Raw genomic sequence first — 25,137 nt, 5'->3', positions numbered from 1 at the left:
AATTATATCCCTTGCAGGAAAATAAATGGAACTGGAGAGCATCATGTTAAGTGAAATAAGCCAAAATCAAAAAGACAAGTACCACGTTTTCTCTCCTATGTGGAGACTAGAAGGGAAAAGGGAGTTGGGGAGAAGACTGTCAAGAAAGTAGAAGGGAGACCAATAGAGTAGAAGCATAGGATGGAGGGGGCAGGAGAGAGAGGAAGGGGAGTTATTGGGGAGTGAAATTGGTCAAATTATGTCGTATGCATGTATTACCAATATACCAGAATGAAACTCACCATTCTTATGGTTAATAAGCACTATAAGCAAAAAAGAAACTGTACCTGAGGAAGCCTAAGCATTGAACTCACATGGACGACTGTGAGTGTATGCCAAGAAGAAAGGCAAACAGTGAACAAAAAAAAAAAAAATCAAAGAAAGTCACCATGAGAACAATTTCTAGCCAGGCAGAGAATATCGATATGGAGATAGAAACTATATTTTAAAAATCAAACAGAAAGTCTGTAGTTTAAAAAGTTACAATAAAAAATAAAATTTTCACTAGAAAAAATCAACCTCAGATTTAAAAGGGCAATAAAAAAAGTAATGAGCTTAAAGAGAGCTGAATTTACACTATCCCGATTAAGAAGAAGAAAATAAGCAAAATCTAAGAGACAGCAAGACACCATCAGGCAAACCAACACGTAGATGGAGTCCCATAAGAAAAAAAAAAATAAAGAAGGGAGCAGAAAAACAAAAGTTTGAAGAATGGCCAAAAATTCCCCAAACTTGAATGGAAACAAGTTATGAGTATCTACAACCAAGAAGCTCAACAGACACCAAGCAGGATAAACCCAAAGAGATCCATATAACACCCAGTATAATCAAGTGCCAGAAGACAAAGACAAAGAAGCATCAAACCAACAGATCTTAAGCAATTCCTGGGGTAAAAGGGATCCTCAATAATATTAGCTGTTGATGTTTCATCAGAATCTGTGGAGATCAGAAGACAGTAGGTTGTAGTGGCACCCCCTCTTCCACAAAAAATCTTAATTACACTTCTCCAGAGAGCCTCACCATGACTGTTCTTAGCCTACCAGCAAGAATTTTCTTGGAAAGAAAGAGTTTTCAGGAGGCAAATGTGTTTACAGAAGCAGAATGCAATTAGAGAGACTAGCTCAAGGCCTATAGCCCTGCTGGAGCCTCTACAGGGGCGTTTACACTTCAAAGAAAAGCAGTTAGATCCCAGGGAAAGTCCATTACAATCGAAAAGGTAACAGTGAATGGTGCAAATTAGGTTCCTTGAAAACCAGCTGGGGGTGGAGGGGAGGACTCTCCCTTTCCCAGGCACTGATTTTTACTGAGAAAGTCCTTGCTGTAGCTAGGTCAGGTGCCCAATACAGTAGGAAAAAACCTACTAAAGCCCCCTTCCCCCTACACCCTGGATATAAAGTTACAAAAATTTCTGGACTCAGGGCAGAGGAAAGAATTTATTTAGGCAAAAGCCCCCTGGGTCCATAGGCTGCAGCCAATAAACTTGCATCCTGCTATTTCCTCAGTGTGCAGTCTCTTCTGTCCTACATAAGAGTAACATACTAAAGGTGTTGAGAGCTAAAAATTTCCAGCCAAAAATCTTATATCTGGGAGGAAAAAAAAAAAAACCTTCCACACTAAAGGAGAATTTAAGACATTCCCAGATAAACACAAACTGAGAGTTCATTGCTAGTATACTTGACCTATGAGAAATGCTAGAAGGAATCCTTTGGATAAACTGAAAGAACAAAAGTAATTCACACACACACACACACACACACACACACACAAGTTAGCATTAATTTTTTTTTTTTGATCTGTTACTTCTCATTTTTCCATACTGATTTAAACAAAACCAGCATAAAACAATACATGTGAATCCATATGGATAGGCATTCAATGCACAAAGATGCAATTTGTAACAATAACAATATAAGGGAATAGAGTTTTATAGCAACAAAAATTTTGTGTACTATTCATTTCAAATTGATTATTAAAAATTGTTTCTCATTGGTAGATTAATTGTAATCCCAGGGCAACCACTAAGAAAATAGAAAAACATAAAATAAAAGAAATGAGAAAGGAATCAAAATGGTACACTAGAAAATATCTCTTAGATACAAAAGAAGTAATAAGGAAGGAAAATTAAGGAACAAAAGAGATGTGACATAAAAAATGGATAGGAAATGGAGGAAATATCTTTATCACTAATATGTTAAATTTAAATGGATTAAACTCACTGATTAAAGGGCAGAGATTGGCAGAATCAAAGAATTAAAAAGCTGCAATCCAACTATATGTTGTCTACAAGAGACTTTAAATTTATAGACACAAATAGATTGAAAGTGAATGAATGGAGATAATCTGAGCAAATATTAACCCCAAAGAAGACTGGAGTAGTAATATGTGATACACACACACACACACACACACACACACACACATATATATGTGTACATATACATATATATGTATATATATTTTTTTTAATCTTGGACACTTTTATTTTCAAATATATCTTTTAGGCCAAAAAGTATACATACAGGCTATAAAAGAACCTGTTTCCTCACTATCCCTGATTTTTTTTAATTTTATTAAATTATTTATTTATTCTAATTTGTTATACACAATGGCAGAATGAAATTCATTTTATATTACACTGCAGTAGCTATATTAATATCAAACAAAACAGACTCTAAGACAAAAATTGTTACAAGAGACAAAAATGATGTAATATATAATGATAACATATACATCGTTCAATCAAGGAGATACAACAATTATAAACACATATGCATCTCAAAACACAGAGTCAAAATGTTTGAGGCAAAAACTGGCAGAATTTAAGGAAAAATGGATCAACAATAATTGTTTCAAGTTTGAATACTCTACTTTCCGTAGAACAACTATAAAGAAGATCAGCAAGGAAATAGAAAACAACATAAATCACTGGACCTAACAGACTGTGTATGTAACTCTCTCTACAGAACACTTTACTCAACAACAGATTGTTTTAGTCAGCTTTTTCTGCAGCTGTGACAAAATTACCTGACAAGAACATTGTAGAAGAGAAGAAGTTTATTTATGGTTCGAGTTTCAGAGTTCTCAGTCAACAGACATCCAACTTCATTGCTCAGGGACTGAGATGAGGCAGAGCATCAAGGCAGAAGATCATGGTGGAGGAAAGCAACTCAATCAGAGACAGCAACACTCACCAGGGACAAAATAGAAACTCCAAAGGCATAGTGACCTACCTCCTCCAGCCAATCCTACCTGCCTCCAATTACCACCCAGTTAATTCATATCAGTGGATCAATCCACTGATCAGGTTACATAATCTAATCATAATCTAATCAATTCGACTCTGAACATTCTTGCATTGTTTCACACGAGGTTTTGGGGGACACCATATATTCAAACCATAACACAGACATTCTTCTCGTACCCATAATTCTTCTCAAGTACACGTGAAATATCACCATAAAGCAAATCTCAATTTTTTTTTATAAATTTAAATCATCCAAAGTATCTTCTCCAACTATATACAATGAAATTAGAAATCAATAGAAAAAGAAAATCTTGCCTCTAATCCCAGTGGCTCGGAAGCTGAGGCAGGAGGATCATGAGTTCAAAGCCAGCCTTAGCAAAAACAAGTGCTAAGCAATTCAGTGAGACATTGTCTCTAAATTATATATATATATATATATATATATATATATATATATATATATATATATATATGGCTAGGGATGTGGCTCAGTGGTTGAGTGACCCTCAAAAAGAAAGAAAGAAAATCTGGAAACTGACAAATATGTGGAAATTAAACAACAACACTCTTGTAAATAACAAAGGAATAAAAACAGAAGTTAGAAAATACTTTAACATGATTAAAAATGAAAATACACGGGCTGGGGATGTGGTTCAAGAGGTAGCGCACTCGTCTGGCATGTGTGCAGCCCGGGTTCGATCCTCAGCACCACATACAAACAAAGATGTTGTGTCCGGCGAAAACTAAAGAATAAATATTAAAAATATTCTCTCTCTCTCTCTTTAAAAAAAATGAAAATACAATATACTAAAACTTTTGAGATACAATAAAAGCATAATCAAAGAAAAATTTTAACTGTAAACTGTAAAAAGATTTCATATTGATTACCTAACCTTCTATCTTGAGAAATCAGAAAAAAAGAGCAAACGACAGCAAAAAATAAAGGTTAGAGCAAAGATAGATGAAATACAGTAATATAGTAAATCAGTTGAAGGAATCAATAAAACCAAAAGTTGCTTTTTTTGAAGAAATAAACAAAGCTAACAAACTTTTAGCTAGGCTGACAAAGGAAAAAAGAAAGAGATGATTCAAGTTACTAAAATCAGGAATGAAAGTGGGGGCGTTACTGCTGACTTTAGAGAAATAAAAGGATTATAAGAGAATACTACAAAATGATGACATGTCATCAAGTTAGATAATCTAAATGAAATGGAAAAATTCCTAGCAATACACAAGCTACCATCAAGTGACTCAAATCTGAGTAAACCAACAGCAGGTAAAGGACTTGAGTCAATAATTATAAAACTTCCAACAAAGAACATTTCAGGACCATTTGGCTTCACATTTAAAGAAGAATTAATAATAATCCTTCTCAAACTCTTCCCCCCACCTAAAAAAGGAAGAGGGCAGAATACACTTACCTCTCCTAGATGCCAGTAATACCCTAATGCCAAAGTCAAACAATGAAAACCACAGACCAATATCTCTTATGAAGATTAATGCAAAAGTCTTCAAGAAGATACTTCCAAAGCAAACCCAGCAGCATATTAAAAGGATTATGCACCATGACCAAGTTGAATCTCATCTCAGGAATGCAAGGATGATTCTACATGTAAAAATAATTTGAATATACATCACACTAATAGAATGAAAGTGGTGGGGGGGGGCATGATTATCTCAATTGATGCAGGAAAAGCATGACAAATCCAACAAACACTTCCATGGGAAAAAATACTCAACAAACTTGCATAAATATCCTGGGGCTGGGGTTGTGGCTCAGTGGTAGAGCGCACGCCTCACATGTGTGAGGCACTGGGTTCAATTCTCAGCACCGCATATAGATAAATGAATAGAATAAAGGTCCATCAACAACTAAAAAAAAAAAACTTATTAAGGAAGTTAGGGCCTAATCCCACATGATGAAGATTAGGGCGTACTTTTTCTTCTATTAGACACAGAGTCTCTGGTTTAATTCCTAGGTCCTTGATCCATTTTGAGTTAAGTTTTGTGCATGGTAAGAGATAGGGGTTCAATTTCATTTTGTTGCATATGGATTTCCAATTTTCCCAGCACCATTTGTTGAAAATGTTATCTTTTCTCCAGTGCATGTTTTTGGCAATTTTGTCTAATATAAGATAATTTTGTGGGTTAGTGGTACACTCATACATTGCTGGTGGGACTGCAAATTGGTATAGCCAATATGGAAAACAGTATGGAGATTCCTTGGAAATCTGGGAATGGAACCACCATTTGACCCAGCTATCCTCTCCTTGGACTACACCTAAAGGACTTAAAAACAGCATACTACTGGGACACAGCCACATCAATGTTTATAGCAGCACAATTCACAATAGCTAAACTGTGGAACCAACATAGATGCCCTTCAATGGATGAATGGATTTAAAAAAATGTGGCATATATACACAATGAAATTTTACTCAGTATTAAAAGAGAATAAAATCATGGCATTTGCAGGTAAATGGATGGCATTGGAGAAGATAATGCTAAGTGAAGTTAGCCAATCTCAAAAAAACAAATGCTGATTGTTTTCTCTGATATAAGGAGGCTGACTCATAATGGGGTAGGGAGGGGGAGCATGGGAGGATTAGATGAATTCTAGATAGGGAAGAGGGGTGGGAGGGAAATGGAGGGGGCAGGGGATTAGCAAGGGTGGTGGAATGTGGTGGTCATCATTATCCAAAGTACATGTAGGAAGACTCAAATTGGGTGTCAACATTCTTTATATATAAACAGATATGAAAAATAGTGGTATATATGTGTATTAAGAATTGTAATGCAAAAAAACAACAACAAAGTGCATGTATAAAGAGGCATGAATTAGCGTGAACATACTCTATATACAAAGATATGAAAAATTGTACTCTATATGTGTAATAAGAATTGTAATGCATTCCGCTGTCATGTATTTTAAAAAAATAAAATCAATAAAACTAAAAAAAAATTTTTTAAATAAAAAAAGGAAATATCCTGGGCTGGGGATACAGCTCAGTTGGTAGAGTGCTTGCCTTGCATGCACAAGGCCCTGGGTTTAATCCCCAGCACCACAAAAAGAGAGAGAGAGAACGAACAATTGAGTTGTTTACAAAAAATAGTATTTAAAAAAAAGGAAATATCCTCAACCTGATAAAGCTCACAGTTAAAATGACATTTAATGATGAAGGATTTTAGCTTTTTTCCTGAGATCAAGAATAAAACAAAGATGTCCACTCTCACCATTTTTGCTCCACATCATAATGGAAATCCTATCCATGGCAATTAAGCAAGAGAATCAATAAAAGACTTAAAGGCATTAAGTTAAAATATGTCCATTTGCAGATGACATGCTCTTATGTACAGAAACTCCTAAAGAATACACACATTGGGGCTGGGGTTATGGCTCAATAGCAGAGCACTTGCCTAGCATGTATGAAACACTGCATTCAATCCTTAGAACCGCACACAAAAAACAAGCAAATAAAATAAAGACATGCTGATCATCTACAACTACAAAAAAAAAAAAATTAAGAATACACATATCAAAAAGAAAAGAGAAAAACAAAAATAAATGTTAGAGTTATTAAGTAAATTTAGTAAAGTTGCAGGATACAAAATCAACACACAAAAAATAATTGTTTTATACACCAGCTATGAACACTCTGATAAGAAAACAATTTCATTTCATTTCACCAAAAGTAATAAAGTAATTAGCAATAAGGTGCCAAGGAAGACAAAGACTTATATGCCAAAAACTACAAGCATTCCTGAAATTTTTTAAAAGATTTGTGCCGCAGTCTGGCTGGGCACACAATCACGAGCCACCACACAGCTTGTAGATTCAAACAGCAACTCTTTATTCCCGAACTCACACCAGCCGTCTACAAACACGTTCTGGGGAAATCCACGTTCTCTGCCCAAATCCACCTCCACTGGGCTTCTGTCTCCCAAAATATACTGTCTGAATCCCGTGAGAACTCAAGGGGAACTCAGGCAGCAGGATACGCCCTATTCCCAGCAGGAATAATCTTAAACCTGGAACGCCCTAAACCAGATTATCCTAAACCGGGAACACCCTAATCCCGGATCCGCCCTGGTCCTTGAGCAAGGTCACCTAACTGCAATGTCACTGCAAAATGTCCTATTTCCACGAGTCCTTCCACTAAGCAACATGGGGTACGCTGGCAAGGAAATTGTCATACCTACTTGGCTAATGGCTCCCAGCAGATTTGAATAGATGGAAAAGTATCCTATTATCATGAGTTAAAAAAAAGTTAACATTGTTAAGATGGCAATTCTCTCAAATGATCTACAGATTCAAAGCAATTCCTACTAAACTCCAAGTGTCTCTTATACAGATTAAATAAACTGAGTATAAAATTTGTATGGCATTATTAAGGATCTGGAATAGCCAAAACTTTCTTGGAAAATAAGAAAAAAAGTAGAAGAACACACACTCCCCACTTCAAAACTTACTACAGAGGTACAGTAATCAAAACAGTATGGTACTGCATAAGAATAGGCATAGTAGATCCAATAGAATTGAGAGTTTAGAAATCAACTCTGACATTTGTCATCAGTTGGTATTCAATAAGAGTGCCAAGACCATTAAATAGGGAAAAAAACAGTCTCTTCAACAAATGGTAATAGAAAAACTGGATACCTACTTGCAAACGAATGAAATTGAACCCTTACTTTATATACAAATCTAATTTAAAACTGATCAAAGACCTAAAAGTAAGCCCTGAACTATAAAACACTTAGGGGAAAAAACATCAAGGTAAGTCTTTATTACCTTAGATTAGGTAATGGTTTCTTCAATATGACACCAAAACACAAGCAATGAAAGAAAAAGTTGACAACTTGGACCTCATCAAAATTAACAGCTTTTGTACATCAAAGAAAACTATCCAAAAAGTAAAGATAGTCTACAAAATGGGAGAAAATATTCAAAAATCAAATATCTGATTCAGGTCTAGTATCCAGAATACATAAAGAATTCCTACAATTCAAAAATAAAAAGACAGGGACTTGCAAAGACATTTCTCTAAAGAAGATATATATATGAATGTCCAACAAGCATATGACATTAAGGATATGCAAATGAAAAACACAACAAGACATCACTTTATGCTCACTAGGATGACTGTAATTGGAAAAAAGATGAAAAATCACAGATTTGGCAAGGATATGGAGAAATTGGAAACTTCATGCACTGCTGATGGGAATGTACAATGATGTAGCCACTGTGGGAAAACAGTTTGGCAGTTCCTCAAAAAGTCAAAACACAGAATTACCATATGACTCAGCAATTCTACTACTAGGTATATATCTTAGAGAACTGAAAACATATTCAGATTAAAAAATACACACAAATTTTCATAGTAGTGAAGCCAGATTTAAAGTTAGGTAGTCAGTGTAGTTAGATAAATCGGGTCTAATACCGAGTGAAATCTAAAATGGAGGCCATGCTGGCAATGATTCCGGAAAACGCAGGACAACTCATGGAATGTTAATGAAGTCCTGAAAAGGCCCTAGGCCAAAGTCCACCTCAAAGAAATGTCAATGAACAGCCCCCAGCAAAAAGGTGCTGACTCAGAAGTCCTTCCTGACCAGATTACTTCTTTGGCCCACCTGTGTCCCACCCCTCGGGCCTTCCCACCTACATTCCATCACTGAAAGAACTATAAAAAGGGGAGACAACATCCCTTGCACGGATTCCACCTCTTGGGTCCCCTTCTTCCTCCGGGAGAAGTCTTTTCTGCTGTCCTTTAATAAACTTCTAATTTCTACTCTGACCTTGCCTCGGCGTGCTTCTTTGGTGTTATTCTTCAACATTGGGGAAGCAAGGACTCGTCACCGGTCAACAGCGGTAACAGTAGTATTATTCATAATTGCCAAAATGTGAAATCCAAATATCCCCTAACTGATGTATGGATAAAAGAAAGTGGCATATCCATACAATGGATTATTTATCTATAAAAAGGTATAAAGTACTGGACTAAATGTTACAGCAAGATGGTGGAGGCTTGCCTAGCACGGCAAGGCCTTAGCACCATAGAGGGAAAAAGTATAAAGAAAAAGTATAAAGTGCTGATATAATTTACGTTCTACAACAGGACAAAACTTGGAAAAAGAAAAAAGAGAAGAAAGAAGCCAGACATGAAAGGCCACATATTATTGGACTACATTTATTTTTTTTTTAAAAAATGTCCAAATTAGAAAAATCTACAGACAGAATGTCAATTAGTGGTCATTGAGGAACTGGCCAGAGATGTAAATGGGGAGTGACTGTTTGATGGCTGTGAGGTTTGTTTGAGGAGGGCTAAAAATGTTCTGGAATTATATGGTGGTGATGGCTGCAAATCTTTTGAATGTACTAAAAACTACTGAATCAGTACACTTTAAAGGGGTTAAAATGGTGAATTTACTTTTATGTGAACTTTACCCCAATTTTTAAAACGGATGTGGGAAGTGCTATAGGATTATGTTATTCAAGCTAAAGACAGTGCATAGGCTGGATTTGATACCCAGCTCCACTACCTATGCAAATGGGAACAAAAAAATTTTTTGAGCCTCCGTTTTTTTGTTTATAAAAAAGATGAATAGGATGTCAGTAGAGGGGGCAGAGAGAGAAGAGGGGAGGGGAGGGGAGGGGAGGGGGGATAGTAGAGGATAGGAAAGGCAGCAGAACACAACAGACACTAGTATGGCAATATGTAAATCAATGGATGTGTAACTGATGTGATTCTGCAATCTGTATATGGGGTAAAAATGGGAGCTCATAACCCACTTGAATCAAAGTGTGAAATATGATATATCAAGAACTATGTAATGTTTTGAACAACCAACAATAAAAAAAAAAAAAAGATGAATAGGGGTTGGGGTTGTGGCTCAGTGGCAGAGCGCTTGCCTGGCATGTGTGAGGCACTGGGTTCGATCTTTAGCACCATATATAAATAAATAAAAAATAAAGGTACCTCAACAACTAAAAAATATTTTCAAAAAAATGGGGGCTGAAGATGTAGCTCAGGGGTAAAGTGTTTGCCTCGCATGTGTGAGGCACTGGGTTCAATCCCCAGCACCACATAAAAATAAATAAAGATACTGTGTGTTCATCTACAATAAATAAATTTAAAAAAAAAAAAAAAAGGTGAATAGGGCTGAGATTGTGACTCAGTGGTAGAGCACTTATCTCCCATGTGTGAGGCACTGGGTTCGATTCTCAGCACCACATACAAATAAATGAATAAAATAAAGGTCCGTCAACAACTAAAAATATACATATATTTTGAAAAAGGGTAAATAATAACAATGCCCACCTTGTAAAGTTGTTAAGATTAAATGAGCTGGTGTTCACAGCCACTGCCCCGCAGCTGCCGTCGCTCTCCAATGCCAGCGCGACCTCTAGCTTTCGGAGCTCCAGACAAAGGAGAAGCAGGGTAAGTAAGGAGGTCTTCCTGCCGTGGCTAGTACAAAGCCCACTGCCGGCAAATGGACAGGTGGTGAAGCACCCAGGAAACAACTGACTACGGAAGCCGCTCGAAGAATGCGCCCTCTACTGGAGGGGTGAAGAAACCTCATCCTTACAGGCCTGGTACAGGGGCATTCTCTGAAATTAGAAGAATTTTTCAGATGTCCACTGAACTTCTAATTAGCAAACTCCCCTTCCAGTGTATGGTGCAAGAAATTGTCCAGGACTTCAAACCAGATCTGTGCTTACAGAGATCAGCAAGAGGCAAGTGAGGCCAATCTGGTTGGCGTTTTTGAAGATACTAACCTGTGTGTTATCCATGCCAAACGTGTAACAATTATACCAAAAGATATCCAACTAACATGCACTTAGGTAGAGAATATGTTTAAGAATTCACTATGATAGGAAACATTTCATTCTCAAAAACATTTTTTTTTCTTCCTGTTAATGGTAGTTTTGAATGTTAGATATTATTTTTCATGGGGTCAAAAGGTACCTAAGATTCACATCAGTTCCACATCCACTTTTTTACATACTGCCATACTAGTGTCTGTTGTATTCTGCTACCTTTCTTATCCTCTACTATCCCCCCTCCCCTCCCCTCCCCTCTCCTCCCATCTTCTCTCTCTACCCCATCTACTGTAATTCATTTCTCTCCTTGTTTTTTTTCAACAGACACTAGTATGGCAGTATGTAAAAAAGTGGATGTGGAACCGATGTGAATCTGCAATATGTATACGGGGTAAAAATGGGAGTTCATAATCTGCTTGAATCAAATGTATGAAATATGATATGTCAAGAGCTTTGTAATGTTTTGAACAACTAATAATTAAAAAAAAGAATCAAAAATTTAAAAATAAGGTACCTAAGTATATGATTGCAAGTTGAAAAATAGGGGACAGAAATCAGGTATTGGCAGTTTTTCCATTTTCATTTGTGTGTGAATTTTTAATATAAGTGCAGTTATGTAAACCATTAATACAAATCAAAATGTTTCAGTGAACAAGTTTCAGCAGCTCAACTTTATAACAATTATAAATAAATAAACTATTAAATTTTTCTTGACAATGGCAGCATTTGGATTTTTTAAAACAAGAAAATTTGTTATTGATGACAACTAAATGGTGTTTGCAGCATTTTTATCATACAATAGATTCCATCCATTCACTATCCTTTTTTGAGTTGTCCTACATGCAAGTACATGTTTTTAATGTTGTCTGTCTTCTGTGTTGTTCCTATAAGTTTGCTATTAAAATACATTAAACTAAGGGCTGTGGATACAGCTCAGTTGGTAGAGTGTTTGCCTTGCATGCACAAGGCCCTGGGTTCAATCCCCAGCATCACAAAAAAAAATTAAATAAAAATAAAAAATTAAAAAAAATTAAACTACCAAAAAAAAAAAAAACTACATAAGCTAATGAAATAAAGAACATATCATGTGCCTTAGAACACAGTACATTCTCAATAAATAGTCCAAAACATAAATAGTTGCATAGAAATTAGTTATGTGGATCCAGAGACACAGTGAAAGAGAAGAAAGATAAATAAAATTCCTGCCTGGGAATACTGTATGAATCAGCCCACAAAAACTTTCATGCTTGAAACTTAGCTAGTGAGAATTTTGTAACTTATTATTCTTTTTCAGATTTGCCTAGCATGACTCAGTCTTTGAAGGGCAAAACAATGGATAAAAATGGCAAAGTGATTGAATTAAAATACTGAGATCCTGTTCTCACACACATACCCAAAAGCCTGACAGAAGCTCTTAGTTCATCTTTAAAACAGCATCAGCAGTGACTGGGGAAAACTATTTGTTGCAAGAGGAGGTAAGTGACATGAATTTCTGTTTTGCATAATGTGTTGACCAAAATTACAGCTGGCCCATAACCTTCAGCTTCTTTGCCCACACAAATTGTTCTGAAGCCAACTCAAATCTCACCTCAGCTGAACCTTTTCAATCACTCCCACTAGAAAGTTCCTTAGACAAAAGAAAAAAAAAAGCATTAATTAAAAAAATCAATCTGTTACAATAATTTCCTTCCTTTCACATCACTTCCTCAACTTCCTCCCACACCTCAAATAGCAGTTTTTTGACTTCATTAATTTTCCAAATTCAATGACACTTCTCCTTTGATTTAATCCAGCACTTCCCTCTTCGTTGAGCCTCAACTCCACGGTCAAATAGTATATTTTTTCTTTTACCAATGCCTTCAACTCTTTTTCCTTCTTCTTCCAAAGCCAAGTATTAAATCTGCACAAATCCAATATTCAGTACTTCCTCTGTGCTAGAACTGAGATATTAATTATTGTTGGAGAAAAACATACAGTTAGGCAGAATGGAATCAGGACAAATTAATAGCGACTAGTCTCAAATTCATACTCAACAATGCCCAGAAATCTTCCTAATTTTCTCTCCTAAGTTCCTCTTTCACATTCCAGTCAGGTTTCATATCCACTCAAACCCTATCATCCTCCTTCCCTTCATCCCCAATGGATGATCATTTCTCAAACTTCATACAGAATACAGAGTCCATCAAGGGCCAAGTCATCCCCCATATTTCAACCACCAATTGGCAACTGCATCCTTTTTTTTTTTCCTTCTGTTAGACAAGAAGTGCCTTTCCCCTCATAGAAGTCAAATTTCTCCATATCTGTTCTGGATTGAATCTTCTTTCTACTCAAGGCCTTCCTGTACACCGAGGTATTAATTAGGCTATCTCTGAGTGGTTATGGGTGGTCTGGTTTTTTCTTTTTTGTTTATCTTTATTATAGAAGTCATTGCTTATATAATGTTTGTAAGGAAGAATTTAAGAGGAAGTTAGGATCCCTTGTCATTGAGAAGTTCTGACAGGCTTAGAGAGGCTCCCTATTGTCATTCTCATCAACATTCAACCACCCTTCCATTTTGGGGTAGGAATAGGAACTAAATTCTTCCCATCAAGAAGCCAGGGGGGAACCAAAGTCTCCAAGAGATACTATTAAGTGCTACAGAATGGAATAACTATGTCTTGACAGACCATATATCAAGTCTCTTCCGTAACCAATTCAATTGTCACTAATTTTCTAAATTACCTTAATCATAAAAACTGAGTAGGAGAGGTTACCTAATCACTGAGCTCTAAAGGAAGGGTAGAAGTTGAAGGGAATCAGACAGCATTTGAGAGGCCCCCGTGTGGGAGGGCTTACCTCCAAAGAGCCACTTTTCTCATCAGTGAATCACACCGTCAAATTACAGGAGAAAGTGACAGGAATTCGGCTAAACTCCAACTCCAGTGTCAGAAGGTTATTCATCAACCCTCCAGCAGCAGCTCTCGGTTTGGCAGGGGAGGTTTCCTCTAATTAGCTATTGCTCCCTGTGGGCCACCCAGCAGGACCTTTGTTTTCTCCATAGTTATTAATCAGCTATCCAGTGTTAACAAGATCAGATCTAGAAGTATGCAAATCTACTCTCAATTCTTTGTCCTAATCACTCAGCAGGCCACCTTACTAGCTCACTAATGAGGTGCCCTGGCCAACTAAAAGCGTCATGCTAACTAACAAGCTGACCCACTCCCATTCTTAATGATCACTTCCAAAATGGGATATTTTCATTTCAAATATATATGCCCATTCAATATGCAGAAATATTACCTCCTTCCACAACTTTTTGGTAATATTTTACTTAAATTAGGCAAAGTTAAAACTGAGTGACCAAATTTAAAAAAAAAAAAATTGGAGAAATGTCATACAGAATACAGAGTCCATCAAGTAAATAAGCACAAGTTCAACACCTGGGAACTTTTCTATCACCAGAAACTGAGTCCCTATCCATGTTTCTGTTATCAAAATCTCATCCTCCTGATGCTTCTTTCTCTTCACAACCTCAAAATAGGATTCACAGTGCAAAGGATTAGATTGAACCTTACAGAATTGCTAATCTGAACTTTAACCTACAAACCTGGCAATTTCATATGGATCAACTTACTGTGTAGTCCTCATGGGTTTGGGGAAGGGAGTTGAATTCTTTAAAGTGGTAAAATAATATTCACAATAGCTAAAATTATTAAGATCTTTCTATATGCCAAGCACTGAATGCTGGTGTACTTTTCCCCACTCATTTGACGACACTCATTTCACAGATGTAAAAACTGAAGTATAAATAAGTTAAGCCACTTAAAATCACAAACTTGCAGAAGCTAGATTTAAACATAGGTTTGTCTGACTGTACAGGTGTTGACCATGCTGTTGTATGCCCTTCAAAGAGTCCACTGATGATAATTGGAGAAATAAAGTTTTTTAAAAACTTCTGATTCCATATATTTTTCTAACCCTTCAAATATCTACTTTTTTCCACTGAGACTTAATAAAGATGAACATAAGTACAATGGTGAATCTACTATATGCAAGACAGGTATCATATGCATGTTTATATGTGCCCGGATTCATTCATTTGAGGAAATCTGAGCATTTAAGATCCTAACATTTGTTCCAGTGGGCACTGTTTTTAATTTGAAAACACACACTGTATTCTTTCTTTTTTAAAAAAAAATTTCTAGTAATATTTATTCCAACATTTGCTACACAATTCTTTGAATTCATTTGCACTTATATAATAATGTATGATATTATCCATAATGAGATATTGTTCATTGTTTGCACATATTTTATTTTTCTGATTATTTTTCAAATTTTATAATTCCTTTCTATCTATCTAGAAGTTTCTGTGATTCCTTTGAAATTATTCTTCCTGCTTATGCCCAGATTATAGGGGGAGACAGTAGGGAGAAGCAAAGAGATAAAACAATTCCTTTACCACATTTCACATTAGATTTGTGGAAGATAGTGTTGGATGGTAATATCATGAAATCAGAACTTTAAAGGTGGAAGCCACCTGAGAAGTTGTTTTTGTTGCTCACCTTGCATTTTCCCCAGCAGTAAGTGATGATCCTTTCATTTCCATGAAGTCCATTAACAACTAATTGCGAGTCACTCTACAAGTATTAAGTTCAAGGAATTCAGAACTAACCATAATAATGCATGTGGCAATGAGGAGTCTGACTCCATTTTTTGATGTTTGACTGCTAGACAGCCTCTGAGCCTCATGCCTCCCTCTTCTTCTAGTTAGTACCCCACACCTATCCTTCAGACTGGCCCAGACTGCAACACAAATAAGACTTAGACCTTGGCCTTTCCTGTCCCTCTCAAACCATTTTGGACCTGTTTTAGAAGCCAGTCCTTTTCCTTCCAGAGACCACAATTATGTGACTAATGTATCTTTCATGCCCTTTTGTGTATGTATGGTCTCCTTAGTCTCAATACCTGAGCCAAATTTGGGGGGAGGGGTGCCCACCAGCCTCTACAGAGACCTTAACAGCATATATTTGAAATAAATGAATTTACCTTTATATTTACAATTCCAACTATAAAGACAATACAATAAATAACGTTATCAATCTCTTTATTTTCATGATGCTTTAGGAGTGCCCAGGTTTAAATTCATTATTTCAGTACGATATACTAACAAAGACTTTCCTAAATTCTATGGTTTTAATAGCCACAGAAAGTAATTTCTCTAATTCATGTCATCATTCCTTTCTATCTAGGCAGAGTATATGGTGAGCTACTGTATAAGAAGAAAATATTGTATGAGAAATTGTACATTCATTGGTTATATATTTATTGACTGCCTCCTGAGATAAGCATTATTCTGAGTAAAGTGGATATAGAACAGAATAATATAGACCAAAAAAAGAAGAAGAAGAAAAGAAAAAATGAAAGAAATAAAACTCTGCTCTTGTGGATATTATACTTCAGTGAGAAGTAAAAATAATGATAAAGCAAATTATATACTCTTAAAATATAATAAATGAGAAAAAGTACAATGGAATAATGAAGATCCAAAACCATAGTAGAAATGGAAAGTTGGAAATTTTAAAGAGCTTTAATTTTGTTCAGCAAATATATTTAGTTTTCCATTCCCAGGATTATGCTAGGATTATAATTCTCTACTATATTAAATTTAAGTATAGTCATAAGACTTGCTTTGGCCAATAATATGTGAATAGAAATGATGTCTCCATATAAGCTTTAAGAACAATGAATGATTCCCCATGTGACCTTCCCACTGCTACAGCTCTTATGGAAGAACATACCCCAAGTAAACTTCAGGCAGAATCCTTGAATAGTGATGATGAACAGAAGCCCCTGCTAACCTGTGCAGTGTGAGCCACATGGTGAAGGAGCTAAACAGATCAGGGGATTGTTTTTTTGCTGCAACATAATCTTGCCTATATTAACTCACGCAAGTTGTTGGAGCAGACATCACTGAGGTAACAGATGAAGGTGGCTTGAACCTGAGTGGCAGTAGTAGAACAGATAAGCTATCATAAGAAATTGGATATATTTGACATTTAGAGTTAAGGGTTTTTTGTTTTTGTTTTTGTTTTATATATTTCTTTTTTTAGTTGTAGTTGGACACAATACCTTTATTTTATTTATTTATTTTTATGTGGTGCTGAGAATCAAACCCAGCGCCTCACACAAGCTAGGCGAGCGCTCTACCGCTGAGCGACAACCCCAGCCCCTAGAGTTAAGTTTTATATGACTAAAAATGTGAGAACTGTCACAGCAGACCATATTGGTTCTAATAGTGTATTAAAGAATCTCATGTAAAAAGAAAAAAAAAAAACTCTAGGGCTGAGGATGTAGCTCAGTTGGAAGAGTGCTTACCTTGCATGCACAAGGCCCTGGGTTCAATCCACAGCCTCACAAAAACAAAAAACAAAACAAAACAAAAACTCTAGAGAAAACACTTATATTCAGGTAACAGTCTGGGAGAAAATGATCTATCTAGTAGGTCTACAACAGCATAAGCAACCTATTAAATATCAAAAGTTAAAAAGAGATTTCTCTGTTTTCCTACTTTGTTTTCCTACTTTGTATAGTAGAACTTTATTGCCATCTAGTGCTAAAAAAGAAAATAAACTTGGAGAAAATGCTAACGAGCACACATTTTCAAATTTGAGATTCTCTTTGTGTCATAAGCTACTGTGTTAACAACTTCTGATTAGGCGATACCATGAGTATACCATATCAGAAGAGATAAATTTTACCATTCCTTTTCAAAGTTATCCACCATTTTCAAGAAAGTCAGATTCCTGAAACTAAGTTGTTTAGTACTATGATTATTGTAGGTATAAGTATTAGTAGTATTAGGGGCTGGAGGTATAGCTCCGTGGTAGAGCTCGTGGCTTGGCAAGCATGAGGCCCTGGGTTCAATCCTTGACATCAAAAAAAAAAAAACAAAAAAAACTATTGGTAGTAATATCAACACAAATCTTTTAGTTCATATGAAATGCAGTCCTTTTAAAAAATAATTTTCATAAGCTCAATATGAAATAGTAGAGAGAGGTACCTGCCTCAAAGGCTGCAATAATAAAATGCTCATCCGCACCAAGGAAGTCATAGGTCCACTGAACTTTGTACTGGTACAACTACTATAATTTATTTAATCATCTTGAGGTACAAATGTGATTATACCTTTCATTTGACCTAATTAAATTAAGCCATATCCCGATATTTTAGGTATAAATCCTGAAACATACTTTTAAAATGCCTTGTGGAAAGCAGAGAACATGATCCATCCACCAGCAGATCTAATTTTCAGCTACCATTGTTGCTGACACATTATGAAAACTGGTATTTCACATCCTGTGTGGTGGAGGGACACAATGCCAGTGGTCCTCTGGATTTGGGAGGCAACATATTCCTTATGGGATGTGCTGCTACCTGGTCCATTTACTGACTGACCCTTTCCATGGCCCAACAATTCTTAAGTAAATTTCCACATGCTTTCATTGATCTCACTGATCCATATTTGCTAGGTGCTATAATTCCTTTGTTGTGTGACCCATTTCCTCTCATATCTCTGTCAAGATTAGCCTGGAGGCAAAGAGGTATGGTAGGGTCCAGTTTTGAGAACAAACATTATATTGTGAGACATCAACTTCAATTAAGGCCATTACATGGTCTCTAGGCAAGGCAAGGCTAATCCCTTTTAGCCAGAGGGAAAGGGCTGCTAAACTAGCAAGGATTTAGGAAGAAAGCTGTTCAAGATCCTCTGATTTTGGTGAACAATCCAATTCCAAAATTCCATGCTGAACAATTTTTACAACAAACTATCTAGCACAAGTCCTTTATAAACATCCCAAGCAAAGATCAAAGTTCTGGCATTTACTCAGGAGCATGTCTAGAGACCCAAGGGTTAGAAAAAAGAGACAAGACATGATACAATACCACGCATGCACTATTCCTTCCAGGGCCACAGACACAGCAGGTCATTTTACAAACATATTCACTCTGCACACAAGACTTCTCCAGAAGAGTTCAGAAAGATATACTTTGTGAATTTATTTCCCATTGTTCATTGCTGATTCCGCTGAATTAATTTCATTTTTAAAATGTCCATTTATTTATTTATTTATTTGGTGCTGGGGATTAAACCTAGGGCCTTGAGCAGGATGGGCAAATACTTTACCAATGAGCTAAACCCCCAGTCCTCCCTGAACTTCCTGGCAGCCACTCAGGAAGCATATCCCATATCTTATGGTATGCCATTTTAATCTCAGTCTAGAGGGGTGACCTAGTATGAGTAGGACACCAACCAAGAGAAAGAAGGCAACAGTCAAGAGAATCTGAGAAGATGCAGAAGATGGTACTAACAGTGGATTTGGAAATTCTTGTGTCCAAGGAAGGCTTCCAGGAAAATGTTATTGCTACTACTCACTCATAACAAAGAGGACTATGCTTTTTAGTTCTCCTTACCCAACAGTCTTGCAGCTCTGTAGTTGTAACAGCACTAATGTTACTTGCCCTGTTTTCTTAAACTGGCACTTGTGGTTTCCCTGTATCTGCCCACACCTTTATAAATAGTTCCTTTATTAAACCTTCAAATTATTCCAACCTGAGTGTGCCATCTATTTCTTACTGGGAAGGCTGTTTACTATTCCAGATACCAGAGATATAGCTAAAAGCAAAATAGGAAAAAAAAAAATCCTAATCCTCATGAGGGAGACCAAAATTAAATAAGAAAAAAAACAAGAGGTGGGGATGGGAACTGTCTGGAAAAGGTGATAGAATGGTAAAGAAGTGATATTTCAGCTTGCACAATAGCCTACACCTGTTATAGAGACTTCTTTTCTTGGCCACAGTCCAAAACCTTTTGGGTCAGTCAGTAAATGGACCAGGTGGCAGCGCATCCCATAAAGAATATGTTTCCTTCCAAATCCAGAAGACCACTGACATTGTGTCCCTCCACCCCACATGGTGACAGGGGGTGGGTCTACAAGGACTCAGGTACAACTATTTATCCTTCACCATAGAAGGGACAGTTGAAGCCTGGCATGGTGGCACACGCCTGCAGCTCAGGAGGCTGAAACAGGAGGATCGCAAGTTCAAAGCCAGTCTCAGCAACAGTGAGGTGCTAAGCAACTGAGTGAAACCCTGTCTCCAAATACAATACAAAATAGGGCTGGGGATGTGGCTCAGTGGTTGAGTGCCCCTGAGTTCAATCCCTGGCACCCCTCCTCCCCCAAAAAAGGGACAGTTGAGCATTCTCCATATACTAGATCCCTATAAATTCCACTGAGGTGGAAGATCCCAAAATTTTTATCAGATTTCTCACCCTATAGTACACAAATGTCTTATCAATACATGTAGAGTAGTTATTACTTCTTCTCATCAGGTTCAATCAGCTTAATACTCAATACAATGACATGGACCAATGTGATGTCTTGTAGAAGGGAAAGGTGATCACAACACAGACTAAACTGCAACATAGGATTGGAAAGTAGATGTCCTGCAGAGTGAAGGTGCATTGCTGGCCTTGCCAGTCCAAAAACACTTGCCTCTGGTGGTTTGTACTAACAGGCATGGAGGAAAATCATTTACTAGAACAACTGTGGCATACCAGGTAGCACATCTGGAAACAGCATCAGCAACTAGTCACCACTTGATTAAGTTTATGACAATCCACTGTTCTCAAGATCAGCCTGTTTTTTATACAGGCCAGAGAGATGGCTTGAGCGAGGAAGTGGTGGGAATTCATAACAATACATCCCTTAAGGTCCTAATGTTAGCACTAATCTTTGCAGTCCCTTCAGAAATATGGTATTGCTTTTGGTTTACTTTAACAAGAATTTATCATCTCACATATCTGAAGGCTCTGAGATCCAGCTGTCAGTGGGGCCATGCTCCCTCTGAAGGTGCTGGGGAAGGATCTATTCCAGGTCTGTCTCCTAGCTTCAGGTCCTTTGCTGACTTTTGTATACCTGGCCTTGTGGCAGTATAATTCTAATCACTGTATCATGTTCTCCCTGGGTATGCCACTTTGTGTCCCGATTTCTTCCACTTTAAAATAACATACTCTTCTACTCCAGGACAGCTTCATGTTAATTTAACTAATTTAATCTGAATGACCTATTTCCAAGATCAAAGAAATTCTGAGGTATGGTTATTAGGTGTTTTCTGTGTCCCTCCACTTCACCCTATTTCCTCACTCTAGTATCTTTAGCAGCCATCATCTCTGACTTAGATATTTCTCCCAATTGGAGCCCCCACAAGCCTTCTCTGTCCCTTTATTGTAATGTTCATATTACAGCCCCTATTGGTAGCCTGAGGCAGTTCTCCTACGTAGAGGCAGTTCTAGCAACTTTCACTTGGTATTTCCTGCCTTAACAGTCCTCACTCCACAGGTCAGGGAACTTGGGTAGGGATTCTGCCAGTGTCCAAGTATGTCTAGTCTAATTATGAATTCCAGACCTGGGAAATGCATTTGAAAAACTCATGTGAGATGTATCTGAGCTGAAATCCCATTGGTTACCTGACCTCCACAATTTCCTATTTTGGTGGACCAGTGAAGCATCAGGCCTCCTGGAATTAGTGTTAATTCAGAGACAGTGTCCAGCAATTTCCAAAATATCTGATTACTTCCCTTTCCTCAGTGTATATTCACCCTAGTGAATAGCCATAGGTCCCATGTGGAAAGATTGGGAAAAAGTTAAACTATCGATTTTTGGTGGTACTGCAGGGTTCTCTCTCAAAGGGACCCAGCCTCATATTGGAGGAGTTCCGGGTCTATAAACTGGCTTAAAATGGGAAATAATTTAGAGGCCATAAATGTCTTAGTGATTTAAGTTACACTTTTATTTGACCTAGAACTCTTCCACTTACACAAATCACATAAGAATATAGCAGGTAACCCAGCTATGGTGCCAAACTAGGTGCCCTTTAATAGATGAATGGATAAAGAGATACACACACCCACAATCCCACACACACACAATGGAGTATTACTCAGCCATAAAGAATGACTTTACAACATTTTTCTGATAAATAGATGGAACTGGAGATTATCATGTCAAATGAAATAAGCCAATCCCCAGAAAAACCAAAGGTGGAATGTTTTCTTTGATATGTGAAAGCTAACAAACCATAAGGGCAGGGGATAGAAGTTCAGTGGATTTGACAAAGAGGAATAAAGGGGAGGGAGGAGAGAGGAAAAAATCTCCTATGTACATATATGAATACATGAATCTCACCATTGGGAACATCCACAAAAAATTAATAAAAAAAAATACGATGGGTAAATGGCAAAAAGATCAATAGAAGGAAAGAAGAAGGCAGTGGGAAAAAGGAAAGGGAAGGAAAGGTACTAGGGTCAGAATTAGAATAAGATCTAGTATTATTACTTGCTGAGAGCCATAGCCAAGTAGGAATGACGCATGGCATTTTTGGTTGAAAGGTGACACCAGCAAGCCATTGAGATGATAATGATTATGTTAAGATGTGCATTCAATTGGAGATTAGACCCCTGCTGTCCGCCTTGGCCTGCTACTTTGGAGCTCTCTCGGGACTCCCGGAGAGTTCCCATTGGTTGGGGAAGTGTGGTAGGAGGGAATTCCGGAGGAGGGATTTCCTGTTGGTGTAGTGTGTCCTGGGAGAAGGCCACGTGCGTGGCATTCGCGGGAGTTTTGGAAATAAAGTTTGTTCCTGCTTGAGTGGCTCGTGATTTTGTGTCCAGCCAGACTGCAGCAATTACTAGAGCACTTAGTTTGGCACTATAGCTTGGTTATCTGCTATACTTTTATGTGATTTGTGTAAGTGGAAGAGTTCTAGGTTGAATAGAAGTGTACATTTCTGATATAATAAGATCTATAATGCTTGTAGGTCAAAATGGATTCTTTTAAAAAATATTTATTTTTTTAGTTATAGGTAGACACAATATCTTTATTTTATTTTCATGTGGTGCTGAGGATCAAACCCAGCACCCTCACACATGCTAGGGGAGCCCTTTACCTCTGAGCCACAACCTCATCCCTGTTAAAATGGATTCTAACTAAAAAGAACAACAACAAAAAACCTATAGAAATCATTATCAGATGAGAAAAGGCACAATTTAGAATAAAATACTGGTTCCTAAAGCTATGTACAATTGTTTGCATTCAAGATGTACAGTGGAAAAAGGCTTTTGGATTTATAAAAACATGGAAATTTGAGGAAATATTTTTTAATAAGTTCATGTAGTAGATACTGTCATTTAATTTCACTGTAAAGTTGATAACCCAATTAAAAGCAAATTTGTTAAAAATTTAAGTTAATATAATTGATGAACATAAAGAAATTTATAGGATTAAAAAATTATTAGGAAGGCCTCTTTCAAAGAATATAAATAAAAATGTGAAGAACTATTTTTTAAAAAAGAATATAGCAGATTGCTAGTCATTTTTTTTTTTTTTTTTTTTGATAAGGTACACCATGATCAACTAGCCAGTGCCATAGGTTCTGAGTCAGACAATTTGATTATGCTTTGACTCGGCTGTTCACACAGTAATCACACCATGTTGTCTCTGGGCCTAAGAGTCAATATTTTGGCTTTGCTATCTGGGGGGTATACTGTACTTATTGATCTACAAAGCAACTGTCAGATATTCAGTTTCTCTAGGTATTCTCATTTACATTCACCAATGCCTCAGTTAAGTCTTTGATGATCCCACCCTGCTGAGAATAATTGTCCTGAGATCTTTATGGTAATCCCTCCAAAGACCTGAAGGAAGCTAACTTCAAGGGGCAGTTAGAAGAATATTAGATCTCTTCCCCTAAGGAGCTCTGAGTCATGAAAAAGACCTACACTTAAAATAGATCAACATACAATGTGCAATAGTAAAAGTGTTTACAACCCATTATTGAAGAACAACAGGTAAACTAAAGCCAGTCTTAGAGGATAGGAGGCAGAATGGAAAAAGATCAAGGAGCGTCAGCGAGAAACTTCTTTGAAACTATAGGAACACCCCGAACTGGTTAAAATGCCAGCAACCTTATCCTATTTCCAAAAAAAAAAAAAAAAATTCTACTAAACTCTCATGTGAATAAAATTGCAAAGCTTGTCTTTAGTTCTCTTTCATCATTCCTTTCTCCTTTTGATGCACTCCCAAACAGGTACATCAAGATCCCACTAAGGTGCCTCAGTGTCCCTTGGCAGCTACCCTTATTTGGGGATTGATGAGACTTGGTTGTACTGTCTTCTATACTCTGGGAGTCTTAGATTTGGGGAGGTGATTCTCAGAATCGTTTCCACAAATGATAAGGAAGTGTATATACATACAACAGATGGAAGAGGAACACTGAGGTCTCTCTTTTCCTACCTTCCCTTTAGGCATCCTCTCAAAGAATCTGAAAGGACACCCCCAGGAGTCCCCAGCAGTTGGAAAGCCATCAGTTAATCCAATCCCTTTATACCCTTTATATTCACTTTTTATTCTTAAGATCCCACTGACCTCTAATAATATGTTCAAAAACATATAGCATTTTAAGAATATCTAATGTAATATTCAGACCATTATCACAGGTCCAATCCATACCAGCTTTTGATTAACATTTTTTTTTTACATTATTCCACAAGTAAAACATACTTAATGTAAGATTATCAACTCCTATAGCAAATAATAAACTAAAACCCCAATAATAATAAGCCAACAGAGAAAAAGGTAATACACTGAATTCTCTTTTTTCCATATTATTCTACTAAGGAGATATGAGGTAAGGATACCTCAAGAAAATGGGGTAAGGCTGCCCCCATGTTTCCTTTGAAAGAAATTAAAATTCCTAATAAGCTTTACAGATGAAGAAAGGGTAGTTCTACTTAAATACCTTTGGTAACTACCCTTTAGGTCACACTTCTCAATGAGGACTGGTTGGTTGGTTTTAAATTGGTTCCTAAAATTAAACAGTGAAACACTCAGGGTACAAAGTTTAATTAAAGAGTAATCTCTGATGGGTTGGGAAGCTTGGAGATTATATTCTTTTAAGAATTACTTTTTTAGCAAGAGACTTCCATATTATTTCTAACTTA

General features: G+C 36.9%; 1 non-coding gene and 1 pseudogene across 1 annotated transcript; both read left to right on the top strand.

Moving 5' to 3' along the window:
• LOC139705106 (histone H3-like) overlaps positions 1–11,123 on the top strand; it is a 175,420-nt pseudogene extending 164,297 nt beyond the window's left edge.
• Positions 11,124–12,023: 900 nt separating this feature from the next.
• On the top strand, positions 12,024–12,097 carry Trnaa-ugc (transfer RNA alanine (anticodon UGC)). Its single transcript has one exon. It is a non-coding gene; the product is annotated as a tRNA-Ala (tRNA).
• Positions 12,098–25,137: the final 13,040 nt, after the last annotated feature.

This window comes from Marmota flaviventris, chromosome 3, assembly GCF_047511675.1.
Source record: "Marmota flaviventris isolate mMarFla1 chromosome 3, mMarFla1.hap1, whole genome shotgun sequence".
Classification (NCBI taxonomy): Eukaryota; Metazoa; Chordata; class Mammalia; order Rodentia; family Sciuridae; genus Marmota; species Marmota flaviventris.
This window is presented reverse-complemented; position numbering and strand designations above follow the sequence as displayed.